At 35.3% G+C, this 11,143-nt stretch overlaps 1 pseudogene; it reads right to left on the reverse strand.

Moving 5' to 3' along the window:
- Positions 1 to 1,064: 1,064 nt before the first annotated feature.
- On the reverse strand, positions 1,065 to 1,996 carry LOC140625833 (E2F-associated phosphoprotein pseudogene; annotated as a pseudogene).
- Positions 1,997 to 11,143: the final 9,147 nt, after the last annotated feature.

An 11,143-nucleotide genomic window follows, 5' to 3' on the forward strand; every position in this document is an offset into this window, starting at 1 on the left:
AATAAATTTTTATCCATTAACATCAGATATATTCTTTAAAAATGCAGTCTAATGAAGTTGATTTTTTAAACCACATTTCCTACCAAAAAAGGCCCATAAAGCCATTTGAAATGTTTATTTTTGAATTTTCCTTTACCTTGTAAAATAGTAGAGTGTTAAAATTTGAAAATGATTTTGAAACAATTCCCTCACTTTGTAGAGAGAGAAGTTAGAAAGTTTATTTGAGTCATCTAAAATCCTACTGCTAATTACTGCCAGAACTCTCAACTAACGTGTCAAAATCTATTATAAAATGTTCTCTGTCACAGTGTCTTTGGAATCCTTATAATAAGTATTTGTTTTTTCTACCTATCTTGATGACAGATGTCTTGCTTTTTTTATTTGTCTGCTTATTATTTTCACTAAATAGACTTTATTACGTAGTCTGCATTTCTATTTCTTTTCCTGAAAACAGATAAAATATTTGGAGAGGATTGTTTTGTATGTGCTAGTCTGGTATTAAAATATAAAAAAGCACTATTCACCCAGTATATATTTTTTATCTATTTCACAGGATGTTTAATATTTCTCACCCATATCTTTGACATAAGGATCCTGCTCCAAAGGATACCAGCCAGCATCAGTAGTACAAAGAAGAAAGATAGGGATATATGTAGACTCTCACTGACATTTTTAGTTTGCTTATATTTTTATAAATCCTAGGTCATGGATAACTTCTGCTAGATACAAGTGTTTTTTGCTTGGTTTTGTTTTTTGTTTGTTTTTGCTTTTGTTTGTTTTTGTTTTTGTTTTACTTATAACTGCAGAACATTTTAATTCTAAAGAGCTTTAATACATGAAAAGCCCCTTAGTTTCCAAATGCCCATCAAAGAGGGAATGAATTATCAGTCCCATCAGAGCTGGGGAAAAATTTTTTAAAGGGGGCGGAGGGATGAAGGCTGACAACCATTCTCTTTCAAAAAGATAAACACTGTGTCCTCAGAATGTTACTTGATATGAATAGGCAAGAGGGTAATAACTGTCCATGTTTGCCTTATATATTGTATTGGGCCAAAAATGCCAACTGAACTATTCAAGAATGACTTGCTAAAACGTTGAAAAAATGAAAGACTTCGTCCTTGTCATAGACGGCCACTTCCGTGGAACATTCGGTGCACATGACCGGGTGATAGATTTCTTCCGCTTGTGCCTCTGTCTGCTCTGCAGTGTCTTCGTGGTTAGACCTCATCTTCTTATGGCCTCACCTTTTCTTCCTGTTCTCTGAGATTTTTGTATCTTAGAACCTCCTCTTTGTTGACAGAACAATTCATCACAAACATTGCTCTATACTGAGTTTTGTATGATTCATGCCTTTGGCAATCAAGACATGGTGTGGTCATGCAGGCAGGGCAATTCAAGACAGCATCACTATTTGGAACAGGCCGTTGTTGATATGGTCTCTGTATTCCAAAACCATGGTAGCCTCTTCTTTGTGCATCAACCCAGGCCTGATCTCTGTTATCTTTTTCAGGATCATATAATAACTCATCATTTGTTGGAATCCTGTGTCGTTTTTTCTTTTCCTTCTTGGTTACCTGTGCTGTTTTGTCTTCATCTTCAGAATCAGAATCAAAATATATACCATCATAGTACTTTGTCAGAGCTGTTCCAACTTTTCCAGTTCCTGAGGAAGACCCTGTTTCCAGAGAGGATAACTTGTCCTCCATTGTTTTTATGGTGGAATTTAATTCAGCTTCCATTTCTTTTTCAAATTCATCTTCACTAGATGATTCACTTTCTTCAGTAAGACATTCTCTGATGAGTTTTCTTTTTTGGTCAGGAGTTCCATGTAAAAACACATCCATTTCATCTTCAGAACTGCTCAAAGCAGGTGGTCGCTAGGCTCTTCCACTGCGTAGGGGTCATACTCATCCTGGAGCCGGCTCATGGTGACCTACACCCTCGGACGCCGACTACAAGCGTCCACACAGCATCTGTTTACACCATAGGTACCCGGGCTAGAACCCTGGCTTTGTTTTTAATTCTTACTTGAACTATTACTGATTTAATGGCACTTCTTAATGGTTAGAAAACTTAATAATCTAAAAAAATAAAATAAAAAAAATAAAATAAAAAAATAAATAAATAAATAAAATAATAATAAAAAAAATAAATTAAAAAAAAAGAAAACTTAATAATCTGCATTTGCCAATTTTTCTTCCTGGATTTTGTTTGTGTTTTCTTCCTTTTCTTTGGAATTATATAAAATGTAACTATTTAGATGTATTACCATTTCATATCTTTAAAAATAACTTAGCAGCTGTAAAATAGAACTAATAACTTTAGGTTTATTATTTTGAGTTATCATATACCCACCCCTTTCCTATCAGAATTTCTCTCCATTATACTTTCATTACAGATGTAATCCATGCTTTGAAAAATATTAGATATTTGTGATGCAATGCTTCTGTTTGACATCTCTTTTGTAGTGCTTTACAATTGAATTAGATTTGCATTATCCTTTTCAGCATGCTGACACAAATGGCATTTTATGTACCTATCACTTATTTGTATAATATGCATTTTGCATTTTTTTTGCAAATGGAATTGGAAAGCGAATTGCCTTTATATGATTTACTGCTATTAATGGGTGCTATAAACTTCAAAAATAAGTACAGTTCTATTCATATTTATATTTGCAAATGGTTTCTACGGCCTTTATGGGAGAGGTTTCTGTGTGGATGATAAAAGGCATTCTCTCTGCTGCAGCTTATAACATGCTGATAATAACACTGCATTTATTAGGAACATCACTGCTTTCCTGCAATTGATGCCAGGGAGCTACAGCTGCCTCTATCACAGAGCACCTCAACTACTGAATTATATATGATCTTGTGTAGGACATCATATATTTGATCCTCAGGGTGTTTTAAGAACCCTTTAATAAGAGATATAGCTAGTAGAAGATGTGTTGTTTGATTCTTGGGTGTAAATAGCCTCAGTGTTAATCAAATACATTGAAATAATGAAACAGTACCTGCTGCTTATTCCTTAGAAAGTTAAGTTTGTCACATTCTTTGAGAAACATGCTAAAAAGCTTTAGTGAAAAGTAGTTTGGGGGCACAGTTGTTCATTTTCTCTGCCAAGTTGCTCAGGACAGTTTTTAACCTATTGCAGCCCTCTGTGTACATCATTTTGCATCATTTATTCTTAAAATACCACTCAACTTGATCATAAACTTGATTATCAAGGTGGGCTTTAGGAGGAGGGCAAAAGTAGATTTTATGCCTGCTAATCTTTGAGTCCGATAAATCTTATGCTATTTGTCTTTATAACTCAGCATGAAGGGGCACCTGGGTGGCTCAGTCACTTGAGTGTCCAACTCTGCTCAGGTCATGATCTCAGGGTCCTGGGGTGGAGGCCCGCTTTGGCTTCATGCTCAGTAGGGAGTCTGCTTGAGATTCTCTCTCTCTGTCTCCCTCTGCTCCCTCCCCTTGCTCATGCTCTAGCTCGCTCGCTCTCTAAAACAATCTTTAAAAAGAAAAGGAAAAGGATTTTGTCAAAATTCTGCTTCATGAAAAATTGATACTGTTTATTTTTAATCCCACGGAAACCTATACTTAGAAAGGAGTCTATTAGGCAAAAAGCTTTGCATATTGTAAGCTTGATATTATGTTCAGAAGTGAAAAGTATCGCAGATGACTAAAATAATTGGGTGACAAAGTTCAAAGCACATCCTCAACTATCACTAAATGAGTCATTTAAAAACATTGAAAATAGAGCCTACACTGAAGTGATCCTCTGTCTCTGACTGGGCATCAGTAAAAGCCCATTTGGAGCATATTCTCTCACCCAGCCCCACAGAATCCCTGACTCTGGTGCTCTGCATCCTTAGCTGAGATCTGGCTGCCATGCTTTTCTTGCTTTTTTAAGAATTGTGCCATGAGCCAGATGTTTTCCAGTTTCTGTGTTCGAGAAGCCCTCATTTGTATATTTAATTTTCTAAATAACAGGTCTCCTGTTTGGAAATGGCATGCCAACTATGTAAAGGTGTTTACATTGATATACTTTAAAAGTGATCATTTCTCTCTATATTGTGGTTTGTTGGTAATACATTTACATTTAAAAGGAAGTAGCATCTGTATAATACATTAACTTACTGGTTTCCAAATTTTTCTTTTAACAAAATATTATTTTTAGCTACTTTCAAAGAAAATCATATGTTTTCTCTATTATTTAAGACAGATAAGAGTTATTCTGGAGAGTAGAGGGGTGGCAGCAGCTCCTCTCTCTGACTTTTGCTTTACTAGGTGGCACACAGGCATATGGAAAATCCCAAGGCTCCATAGAAAACAGCCTTCAAACTATTTCATTAATGTAATGCATTAACTAATGTTGGAAGTTTTAGAAATAGATTTAGGAAATCCTCTTTTTAAGCCATGACAATTGAGCTGAATAAGATGAACATATATATAATTACTTCAAGAGCCTCAACCTAAATAATTGTACACAGATATTTTCTGGAATCCACAAAAGCATCTCAAATTAGAGAATTCATTGGATTAAAATTTGGTTAAGTGCAGTAATAGAGTGCTGATTCTTATATCTTGGAAAATTACAAAATGCCTTCATATTTTTCTCTATATATACCTCTTGCCATTATTTATTACATTGGTAAAAATCTTATTATGAAGAACTAAGAATTTAAAACAACTTCAATTTATAATTTTGAGTTTAAAAGAAAAGTATAAAAGGAGATAGAAAGCATAACAAAATCAGAGCACTCATAGAACCCCTGAATTCTTCAGGTATTTCATTTTTTGCTTTCGGTGTCTACAGCTGAATGTCATCCTTGGATTAACCCAGCTGCCAGCTATTTTGCAGAAGGGGAAGGGAAAACAGGGCACATTAGAGATCTATCAATGTTGCATTAAAGGTATCTTTCAATTTTTCCCTCAGGGAGATGCACATTTTTTATGGAATAGGAGAAACAAAGAGTGATTTTCCTGTAAGAAGTCTTTCCAGCTCCACACAGAATTTTTTCCCAGGGATTTATGTCACGTCTCATTCTGAAAGGGCTAGAGATGGCTTAGAAAATAAAATATAGTGTGGAAACAAAACAATTTAAGGCTAAAGCTGAAAGACACAAAACAAATGGCTCAAAATGCATGCGAGAGGAGGGAATTTAAAGTATTAGGTACCTGGTTTGACTAGAAGCTTTCTGATGGTTACTACAAATAAGAGAAACATAATGGACTGTATAGCCTTTATTTTTATTCAAAAATAGAAGACACAATCACATCCAGAGATGGACTGTTTTTTAGCATTAATCTCAAGCAGGAATTTGATCCCTTGCTTACGAAGGAAGAACCCTGAACTTTGTATGAACAGCCTGTGAACATGGGACGGAGAGTGTGAAACAAGTAAATAAAATCCTATGTAGTGCCTTCAAGTACTAACACAGAAACCTGATCTAAACACAAAAGATTATGTCTGTATATTTTGATTGCACTGCTAAGACATAAAGAGCTTGGGATTTTTTACAATTGTTAATCAAACACGTTTTTCACTAGTCACTTAGCTAGTCACTTTGTCTTCCCCTTTATTCTCCACTTGGTTCTTAAATTTGGGCACTTAATCATGAGGCTGATAAGACCTTCATTACTAATGAATGGAAGTACAGAACATACAAGTGGCTTGCACATGGACCACTTGTGGTTAGCTGAGAGCAAAGCCAGATTTTCTAATTTCCAGTGTAGGACTTGGTCTCTTAGCAACACGGCCTTTCTGAGTGCTAGTTCAAATATCCAGTTCCTTCACTGAGAATGAGATTACTTCTAGAAGCCAGTCTTTGCTGCAAATTAAGTTTTGTCAAGTGGTAGTTTTACAAAGTCTCCTTACCGGATGCAAAAGAGATTGTTAAAAATTTGTTTTGACATTCCTTAACATAGAAGCAAAGATTATCAATGTTTTTTTCTCCCCACTCCCAAACTATCAAAAGCATGGAATTGTAGGACCAAAAGAAATATTCTTCAGGAATGGAAATCAATTGAAAATGTAAGAAAGAACTAGAGACTGAGAGAGGAAGACTAGCTAATCAATCAGGAGCATAGACCCAGCAGTTCTGGAGGATTTGAAACTGAGGTAACAGTTTAAAAAAAGAGAAACAGATTTGTGATAGTAAATTCATAATAGCATTAGACAACTATATGAAACTATCATATGTGCATTTATTTTAATATTTGATCATGTGTAAATATTTAAGTGTTGATGAACACAAATACTCAGAAATAGTAATTTACTGAATTGTACTTGATATAGAATATCCAATAATATTAGAAATATACCATACCCAGGAGTATCCTGCTCTGATTGAACTAAGATTGAAACTATTGATCCCTTTCTCTATATTTGGTGCTTTATTCATTATCTCAGTGTGAGATAGGCATTCTTGCCTCCAACTTGACTTAAGTTATGAAAAATATCTTCTGAGATATTGAGTCTAAAATTTCTTTATTCTTCACATTGGAACAATATTATACAGTTTCCTTATTGTTGTGCTAGTTGCTTATAGTTTCTTACTTCTAATTTACCCCCAGCCACAAGTAGAATATAAGCTCCATAAGGGAAATATTTTATTGTTGTTATTGTTCATTGATCTAACCCAAGTGTTTTGAAGAGTATCTGGCAAGAAGAAAAGCCTCAGTGAATACTCATTAAATCAATTAATAAATCACTATGATAAGGATAAAATGGCAAAGTCTTTGTGTGACAGCAAATCACTTATGCTATCATAAAAAGAAGAGTTAAAACGTGACACCTAGGGACTCCTGGGTGGCTCAGCAGTTGAGCTTCTGCCTTTGGCTCAGGGCATGATCCTGGAGTCCCAGGATGAGTCCCACATCAGGCTTCCTGCATGGAGCCTGTTTCATCCTCTGCCTGTGTCTGCCTCTCTCTCTCTCTCTCTCCCCTCAAATAAATAAATAAAAATCTTTTTAAAAAAATGGTGACAGCTCACAAGTCCAAAAGTGTGCCCTGCGTGATACTGGGGATGGCATGATACTGACCACTTGTCATGGACAATTGTCTTTTGACCGTAGTACAATGCCTCATACAGGCTTACCTAGGAACCAAAGTGTGTGTTCTTTGAAAATCCTACTCACTACTCCATTGGTGTTTGTCATCCATTTTAAAATCATGACACAAACCAAGTAAAGCAGGATGGGATGATTATCAATTCCACTGCCCATTTGGAGGATAACTCATGCCCCTTACAGCTTCACTGAATTCTGATTTAATTTCCTACTGGAAATTAGGAATAGTTCTCTGTTTCAGCCTGCTGACCCCATACAAAGCACACCTGACTAAGGTTATTTCCCTTTGTAGAATAACTTTCCTTTTCTTTCTGACTCTTTTGATTACTTACTTGATTTTTATTGATCTTCAAGACAGTTACTTCTCTGATCATCATCTCTCTGAAACGTCAATTGTATTTTTGACTTACCTTCATTTATCTCTCCCTTCTACGGACAACACCTTAACATTTCTCATGTTTTTCCTCACTTAAAAGACAACACAGTATTGAAAAATGATAAAACACTAGAATTATTCATATTCTTGCCATCTTAGCCCAATGTATGTCATGGTTTTACCTATTACCTCCTACCTAGACACTTGAGTTTTCATAGATAAAAACAATGGGTACATATTCTATTTCATTATGTTCATATAACATCATATTATAAACACATTTCTAGATCTTTCACGTATAAACTTTAATGGTCAATGATATGTTATCATCCTAATATAACATGGAGTATAACACAGACTTCCTAATACTGGACCCTCTGCTTTTTATCCAAACTTCCACTAACATAGTATGCCTGGTTTTTACTGAATGTTTACTGAACTTATAACTTATCTATTGCTTTATGTTTTCTATAGCATTTCATATTATAGCTTAGTAATTCTCAACTCCATTGATTCAATGTCTTCTTTAATAACAAATATGTGGTAACACTTTCTTACTATATCCTGAAATAAAAATAGATAATATGACTATATACACAAACAACCCCAGAATCAAAAGGACACCGAAGCAGTTCTCCCTTATGTGCCAGAATGCCATTGGTTAGCAGTGTACATGCTTTTTTCGGTTATTTTTCCTTGGATCTACCAAGATCCCAGAAACAATCTCAGAATTGAAGTATCGCATACTATATTCAGAATCACTTCAGCTCTCTGACAGCTGAAGAACTAAGAAGCAAGCTTCATGCCTGACTCTCCTACTCCTTAAAAATAAAAAAGGTTTTTTCTTAGTAAAACTTTAGTGGATTCATAGTAGCTAGCTCAACATTATGCCCAGTCATAGCTAAATCCCTGTGGAGAACATAGGTTGGGCTGTGTTCTCTCAGATGGCACAAATGAAATAAAAAGATAGTGATCGATAGCAAATAATGCCATACTTCTCTTTATGTGGAAAATCGGTGTCACATTTTCCCCCTTTTCTTTTGCTTTATCTATAATCTAACGGTAGTATTTATCTCTTATTTTGTGAGTAGGTACTCTGGATTTTTTTTCTTTTTCTTTTCTTTCTTTCTTTCAATTTTTTTTTTTTTTTTGTTCTGGAAAGAGCTAGTTCTACCTACTATGTACTATCGCATTGAGCTTACAGCAACATTTCAATGTGACAAAGTCAAAGGTATGACTTCTTATTTTTTAATTCTTTTTATATTTTTATTTTTACTTTAAGCTCAAACTTAAACTTATAATACACAATGCAGAAAATGATTTTGAAAAAAGAGAATGCCCTTACCAGAGATGCTCACACTTGTCCTTGGTAAATAACAATGTATTTCTGGAAACCTCAACAAAAACATAGAAATGAATTTTTATTTTTTTAAAGATTTTGTTTATTTATTCATGAGAGACACACAGAGAGCGGCAGAGATACAGGCAGAGAGAGAAGCAGGCTCCCTATGGGGAGCCTCATGTGGGACTCGATCCCAGGACCCTGATATCACGCCCTGAGCCCAAGACAGACGCTCAACCACTGAGCCACCCAGGTGCCCCAGAAATCAATTTTTAAAAGATGACATTTTCAACAATGATCACATAGCAGTTGCTTTCTTGAAAATGGATGCAATTAGTAACAAATCACAGATGCACTATAAAAAAAGATTTGAAGGGGCACATGCACCCCAATGTTTATAGATGCAATGTCTACCATCGCCAAAATATGGAAAAAGCTCTGATGTATCCATTGACAGGTGAATGGATAAAGAATATGCCATATATATATATATATATATATATATATATATATATATAGCCATATGTATATAATGGAATATTAGCCATCAAAAAGAATGGAATCTTGCCATTTGTAATGATGTGAATGGAACTAGAGGGTATTGTGCTGAGCCAAATAAATCAGAGAAGGCAAATACCATATGATTTCACTTAAGTGTGGAGTTTAAGAAACAAAACAGATGAACTAGGGGACGGGAATGAAAAATAAAATAAGATGAAAACAGGGAGGTAAATCATAAAAGACTCAACTATAGGAAAAAAACAGGGTTGCTGGAGGGGAAGTGAGTAGGGGGATGGGGTAATTGGTGATGGGCATTAAGGAGGGCACTTGATGTAATGAACACTGGGTGTTGTATGCAACTGATGAACCACTAAATTCTACCTCTGAAACTAATAATAAAGTATATGTTAATTACACTAAATTTAAATAAAAAATACAACAATTTCAAAATTTATCTTTGCTTATAGAATATACATTTTTATTTAAAAGAGGAGAGAGAAAGAGAGAGAGAGAATGCATGAGTTGGGGGTGGGTAGATGCAGAGGGAAAGAGAGAGAGAATCTTAAGCAGGCTTCACACTCAGCATGGAGCCTGACATGAGGCTCGATCTTATGACCCTGAGATCATGACCTGACCCCAAATCAAAATTTGAATGCTTAATCAGCCGAGCCACCCAAGCACCCCCAGAGTATAATTTTGTTCCAAGGTTCATATTTCATTGTCTAAATTACAGAGTATGACTAGACAACAGACATCTATCTGTGCACTACTCAGTTCACATAAACTTGTAAATACTTTGTAGACTTGAGATATGAGATTAGTATGGATTCTTTAAGAAGCTTCATTAAAGTTTTAATTCATTTTCTGTTTGCTTACTTCCTCTAATTTAAAATGGGCTTTTATGAGATTGGTGGCAAAGCCAAGTCTTTTAAAATGTTAAAAAAATTTTTTTTAAGTTTAAAATGATACCTTAATTTCTTTAACAGAAAGTAGAGTGCATTAAGATTATCCCAGTGAGGGGCAGCCCCGGTGGCGCAGCAGTTTAGCACCGCCTGCAGCCCAGGGTGTGATCCTGGAGACCCTGGATTGAGTCCCACATCAGGCTCCCTGCATGGAGCCTGCTTCTCCCTCTGCCTGTGTCTCTGCCTCTTTCTCTCTCTCTCTGCGTCTCTATGAATAGATAAAATCTTTTAAAAAAAGAATTAAAAAAAGATTATCCCAGTGAACATTTCTTTAAAAATTCATCAAAGCCTCCAAATAGTTGAGAACATAATTAAGTAGTTTCATTGTAATATGCAGAACATGACAAACTTCACCTTCTTTATCGCCTTTTTCTCTTCCTTCTCAACCGTATAGACTGGTTTTACAGAAGAGGTTTGAGACAATCATGTTCTTTTTCCAAGGTGAACGGGTGGATGCTTGTTCAATGATCTTAAGCCACATGTTGCAGGACAGTCTTAACCTGGCATCTCTCTGCTTCCCAACTACCTTCTTTTGTCCCATCTCCGTTCTGCCAATGTTAAGATCCTGCTCCAGAAATTATGAATAGAGGGTTAAAATCATAAGAGGTGACATATTAGGGATCATTTTCTTTGTGAAAGGGGCAGAAAAGAAAATTAAAGTCATTAAAAAATTTTAGTTAATTGGATTTCTTTATCTAAGGAAAAAATACAACTCAAAAATATTCCAATTAACAAGCCAATGGCTTTACACTGGATTACTAGTTACCATGGGTTTAAATGGGAGAAACTGAGAGAGCTGTCCCACACTAAATCTCTAGCTGGTTCCTTATAGCACAAATTCTGTTGATAACAGGAACATTTTTAGCAATTTATTTTAACAGAAGTAGAA

This window comes from Canis lupus, chromosome 36, assembly GCF_048164855.1.
Source record: "Canis lupus baileyi chromosome 36, mCanLup2.hap1, whole genome shotgun sequence".
Taxonomy (NCBI): domain Eukaryota; kingdom Metazoa; phylum Chordata; class Mammalia; order Carnivora; family Canidae; genus Canis; species Canis lupus.